The sequence below is a fragment of the Cavia porcellus genome, unplaced genomic scaffold, assembly GCF_034190915.1.
Source record: "Cavia porcellus strain 051 isolate PalLab524CR breed Dunkin Hartley unplaced genomic scaffold, mCavPor4.1 scaffold_16, whole genome shotgun sequence".
Lineage (NCBI taxonomy): Eukaryota > Metazoa > Chordata > Mammalia > Rodentia > Caviidae > Cavia > Cavia porcellus.
In genome coordinates this window covers 34,351,642-34,357,493 of record NW_026947499.1, presented here as the reverse complement: position 1 = coordinate 34,357,493, position 5,852 = coordinate 34,351,642, and the positions used below count along the sequence as shown (strand labels likewise).

At 47.3% G+C, this 5,852-nt stretch overlaps 3 non-coding genes across 3 annotated transcripts; 1 reads left to right on the top strand and 2 right to left on the bottom strand.

Annotated features, from left to right (window-relative positions):
- Positions 1-3,210: 3,210 nt before the first annotated feature.
- On the bottom strand, positions 3,211-3,282 carry Trnap-ugg (transfer RNA proline (anticodon UGG)). Its single transcript has one exon. It is a non-coding gene; the product is annotated as a tRNA-Pro (tRNA).
- Positions 3,283-4,206: 924 nt separating this feature from the next.
- On the top strand, positions 4,207-4,279 carry Trnak-cuu (transfer RNA lysine (anticodon CUU)). Its single transcript has one exon. It is a non-coding gene; the product is annotated as a tRNA-Lys (tRNA).
- Positions 4,280-5,566: 1,287 nt separating this feature from the next.
- Positions 5,567-5,639, bottom strand: Trnar-ccu (transfer RNA arginine (anticodon CCU)). The gene has a single exon. It is a non-coding gene; the product is annotated as a tRNA-Arg (tRNA).
- Between the last annotated feature and the right edge of the window lie 213 nt (positions 5,640-5,852).

The window sequence follows — 5,852 nt, the reverse complement described above, 5'->3', positions numbered from 1 at the left end:
ATCTCTTTTCCAGTCCTCTTTATAATCCAGAAAGTTATATTTCTAATCCGATTAAAACATTATTGAAATCCTGGCAAGTTAATTCCAATTTACCACCTTCAATGCACCCTATGGTGAGAGTAAAGACACCAAGATATATTCAAAGTTATGGGCAGCTAAGGGGTACAAGTCCAATCCAAGAAAAGATATACAGATTATCTCCTGAAGAAGAGAGTGGTTCAAGGATGGTTGTATGTGAGGATGGCCGGAATATATGAGCAAGGTGAGATAAGCTAGCCAGACAGAGAGCAAGCACCTCTGCAATGTGCAGGGAGAAAGATATGCAGAAGGACCAGTCTGCATAATTCAATTGGGATAGCATATGAATGAATTTAGGAGGCTGTTGCTTTGGTTTCTGGTATGTAAACTTTTGTTCCTGGGAAGTCTTAGCTTCTTATTTTGAGGCTCGAACCCAGCTGAGTAGGTATGAGCTAACTGGCTCTACTATCCCATGGTATTCAACAATTCCCCGGGAACACAAGGCGAGGAAGCAGGAAATGTTGGTTGCTCCTAAAGATTACTTATCAGTACTTTAGCCAGCCCTATTTGCATTGCTTAAAGCCAGTTAAAGGGAGAAGAAAATAGCACAACCAACTCTATACATATGTACTGACATGGAGACAGGACCCAGTTTAATAATGCAGAGATAATAGTTCTGCATTCTAGGAGAACTTGGTCTTCAACAAGAGAAAATGCCAGGTTGGGGATTTAGCTTGGTGGCAAAAGCACCTGCCTGCACCAGGTCCTGAGTTTGATCCCCCATAGCAAAAAAAAAAAAAAAAAAAAGAAAGAAAGAAAGAAAGAAAGAGTAAGAAAGAAAAGAAAGAAAGAGTGCCCACTGGTGAGGTGGTATGGTGGATTCACTAATGGTCAGTTGTAACACCCAGCTGAACTGAATTGGTGTGGTGCTAGATATGGAAGGCCTACCTGAGAATCATTGCCAACAGCATAAAAAAGAACTGGAGGGAAAGATTTTGAGCTATTGATTCTCCTGAAGAAGCTCATCATGCTGGCTTTCCAGATATGAACTCAGCTGTTATCATCTGAGGTGCTTGGGACCTCACTGTCGCTGAGGATGGCTATGGATCTCTTCGGAGGAGCTCTGGCCCTTGAGTGTCACTTCCTGGCTCCAGTGTGTATTCTTCAACCTGCTGACACAGCTCCTTCATTCTGCTGGTGCAGACTTTCTAGCTCCCACTACAGACCTTTGGACCTTCCCAGTGCAGATCCTTGATAAAGACTTGCATGAGACGTTGTCATAGCTCTAGGCCTTCAGATGGACTCATGGAGGACATTACCACAAACTTAGTCTTCAGCTGGATTCGTGCAGACATTGCCATGAGATCCAGGCCCTTAGCTGAATGATTTGGGTCACTAGTATGGGGGCAGACTTTCTGCACTTTTTTTTTTTTCATTTTTTAAAAAAACTTTTATTTTGGCACCAGAGATTGAACTCATGACATCACACTTGCCAAGCAGGTACTTGTGCCACTGAGCTAAATCCCTGGCCTGTGTGTAGTTTGTTTTGTTTTGTTTGGGTTTTTTGCCTTTTTGAGACAAGGTCTGGCTATGCAGTTCAGGCCGGCCTTGAGCTCACTTTGTAGCCCAGGCTGGTCTTGAATTTGCAATAATCCTCCTATTGCAGCCTTTTCTGCACCCTTAAGCATTTGACTGAGTGACTATTATAAAATAATCCTATGAATTTTGTGTCCTGTATTAAATCCTTTCCCTTGTAAACCCTGACTATAGGAGATGGATACATGCCCTGCATTTCTCTCCCTGTGCTCAACTTGATTGGCAGGGACCGTAATCTCTGGACCTACTTGATTCTACAATTTAGATTGGATCATTCTTCCCAGCTTGAGAGGCCCAAAAGTTTCTGCCATAGCCCTCAATACTTGCTGGTATTAACCATCTCTTATTTTCTACATTCTGATGCTTGACCCTGGAAGCCTCACTGGCGGTGAGGAAACCACACCTCCCAAGTTAGTTCCCAGAGACAGAAAACAACTCCTCTGGGATTGCATATCTTCAAATGCAAACTCACCAAATCAAAATCCACTATTGCCTATTCACCAGTAACCTCCTTTATGGGGTCCTCTCCCTTTGGCTACTGTCCATATGCCCTAGTCACCAAAGGCCAGCTACCTGACAGCTAGGAACAGCCCCCTTGATCCAGGTATGCCGAAATTACTCAAACCAACCAATCCTAAACTTACTTACTTCCCGGTCTGCTCTTTCCAGGAAAATCATAGGACAGGCTCCTGACTATCTCTCCCCTAACATTTCTACCCCCACTTTTTGTGGAGCCTATGATAGCATGTCCCAATCTTTTAGAATTTGGGAACAACACATTTTTCTTTCTTTCTTTCTTTCTTTCTTTCTTTATTTATTTTTTCAACAGCAGTTGTTTTCTCCTACACTGGCCTCACCATATTGGAACTATAATAAAACCTACTAAACCCTTGCTTTTCTTCCAGCGTGGAGAAGAGACCTGTCTGGAGGACAGGACCCTGGTCTGCCATGGATTACCAAGGTGACTCTCATCTTTGGTAGTCCCTACATTAAGGGTACAGCCTCAGTCTCCTTTCCTCTCCTTTGTTGTGGAAGGCACCTCAACAAAATAAAATGAGCCGGGCACGGTGGTGCACGCCTGCGGTACAAGTACTCAGGGTGTTTGAGAGAAGAGGATCACAAATTGGAGTCCCCCCCCCCCCGATTTAGTGACTTGACGAGACCTTGTCTCTTAAGAAAAAAGGGGTGGGGATGTGTAGTTCAGAGTGTAGGTCATGGGCTTGATCTCCAGTACCAAAGGCAGAGGGAATGGCTTTGAAAAGTTGGGCTCATCCGGAATTTGAATTCATGACACTGAAAACTATACGCCCAAAGCAAGTGCCACCCCGAGACCCCAGAATTGCCTGGCATGTGTCACCTACGTGTCCAAAGGGACAAGAGAGGGGTAAAAGGGGTTTGGCCTCCTCATGGTTCCTAGCGGCGAGTCCCACACACCTTGTCTGAGTTCCCTCCCTCAGTCTGAGTTCCAAGCCTCAGTTCGGCTCCTGCGTCTGCCCGGGCTAATCAGAGGCCCAGAAGGGGAGCAAGCAGAACGCGGCCAGGAATTCCAGGCGCTCGAGAGTCTTCACTCAGAAAAACAAGCGTCCATAAAAAGGCGGGCTCGTCCGGGATTTGAACCCGGGACCTCTCGCACCCAAAGCGAGAATCATACCCCTAGACCAACGAGCCGCTGCGAGGGGAAGGGCTGACACGAGTCCTTGCAGGTCTGAGCAGGAGGCTCCTCCCCGGCCCGGCCGGCTTCTGGGTCCCGCCGCGGGGGAGGGGCGCGGCGCGTCTCCTTGTCGATTCCAGGAATCCGGGAATAGATGCCGCGCCTCGGGTGCTTTCCCAGAGAAAAGACAACTGCCAGACCCCGGCCCAGCTCGGAGCCATCGGGAGGACCCTCGCCCACGGGGGAGTCTCACGGCGGATCCGGCCCTGAACTTCCACCCAGGACCTCAGAAAATCAGAGCGACGACTGCCGCCTCCCAGCCGGCCGGCCTGGAAGGGCAGGAGGGGTCCCCGCCTGACCCCTGACCCCAGGAGGGGTCCCTGCCTGACCCCTCGGGTCCCGACTCGGCCAAGAGCCTCGCGACCTAGGCTGGCCGGGAAAGCCTGTGCGGCCCTGAGACTCCCGACACAGGAGTCAGAGCTCGAGTCAGCATTCGTGTCTTCCCAACGGGCGGCAGCGCGAACTCTCCAAACTTTACTTCCCACAGGCCCTGGCCAGGGCAACCTGGTCTTAGTGAGATTTTGGGAAGAAAGGGTCTCCCTGGCGTGTCCCTGCGGCGAAGACCTTAGGGTGCTGAGTTTGAATATGAGGGCAGTCCACTATTTGGCCCCGGCACCTCTCTTAAGAGGATTTTTACCGAGTTGTTTACGGACCATTGCGTTGACCCGAACCTTGCAGCCTCGGGAAATGTAGAGGACAACCAAACTCGGGCACACAAGCCAGGCTTGGTTTATGCTGAGTGGATCCATCGGCTCAGCGGCACTCCAGCCCCTGTGATTCTATGCAGCTCGCCTGGATCCAGAACAAGTCCCTATCAATGTCAGCGCATGCAACTCTTACAGCACTTCAATTAGCCTGTGGGGAGCGTTGCTAAATGTGTTGCCCGGCTAGCTCAGTCGGTAGAGCATGAGACTCTTAATCTCAGGGTCGTGGGTTCGAGCCCCACGTTGGGCGGAAGCTTTTTGCCCCGCTTTTTGATAACAAACAAAGACGAATGATTGAGGATTGAGGCGGTTGACTCTACTCCATTTACTACCTCGTAAAGGAAGAATTTGTTGCGGGTTCAAAGACGCAGACTTAGAACCTAGAGGTTCAATCGACGCACCATCGAATTCCTCAGACTGTTGATTCATATGTCATTAGTTCTTATGTATTTTGAAGTTAAACTTTCCATACGTTTTATAAACAAAATGTATAGAAAAGTTCGTTGTTGACGTTTGCTTTGTTTTGGTACTGGGAATTGAACCCGGGGAACCTGAATTATAATGCTGGATTCTTTTGTTTTTACATTTTTTTGAAGGCTGGAGATATAGCTCAGTAGCACAGTGCCTACCTGACAAGCATGAGGTCCTGAGTTCGCTTCCTGATACAAAAGAGCCAATAGGAAATAGAGGTAGACCTTTGGATGCTCTAGTGGCATAATTGGTTACCACGTGGTATCTATAAAAATATGTTTGTATCCCAGCACTCTGGAGGCTGAGACAGGACAATCGTTGCAAATTCGAGACCACCCTGGACTACAAAATGAGCTCAAGGCCAGCCTGAACTGCATAATGAGACTTTGTCTCAAAAATACAGGAGAAAAAAAAAGCATATGAAGCTGTGAGTGGTGATGCACGTCTGTAATTCCAGCACTGGGGAGGTTGAGGCAGGAGGATTACTGTTACTTCGAGGCCAGACTTAACTACACAGCGAGACCCTGTTTCAAAGTAAAATAAATAATAAATAAATAAATAAATATACATACGGTTGGGGACCTAGCTCAGTAGCCTAAGTATCTGCCTGGCAAGCACAAGGTTGTGAGTTTGATACCCGGTACCACAAACAACAACGACGACAAAAAACCATGAAAAAGGGGATCTGGGGTTATGAGTAAGGGCAAGCAAGAAATCCTAGGTTCAATCCCTAGCACCCCTCCCCTAAACATATGTGTGTATGCATACCCATATGCATGCAACCACACACAACCCTTTTACACACCTAAGGAAGAACAATCATTTTTTCCTATATCATCAAGTTGAATGTTCCTTAAAAGAATATAAGCACTCTTTTCTGAAAGTTGAAAACGTACACACCTTATCAGAAAGAAAAGTACTACCTTCTAACTAGTATGAAATCAAAATCTTGTAAAAATTTCTGTTTGCTTCCTTACTCTGCTCAGAGAATGCGTTTACAATATGGTTAGCTGGCTACATTTCACTTTTTCAATTTCTCTTAAAGATCTAAAAGGAAGCCCTCTTGTACCCCGGGTGGGACTCGAACCCACAATCCCTGGCTTAGGAGGCCAATGCCTTATCCATTAGGCCACCGGGGCTGACGAAAGAGGTACCTACAGCTTGTCTTGGACCAGTCTCTACATTGCTGCTCGCAAGATTCCAAACAGCCTCTCGTCTCTTCCTGGCCTTTCTCGAGTCCTTCCACTTTGTGCGTTATTAATCTCACACATTCGCTCAGATCGCACCCACTCTAGGACGTCCTGGAAATACAGAGGAGACACGCTCGTGGAAATGGACCTAACAGGCACAGA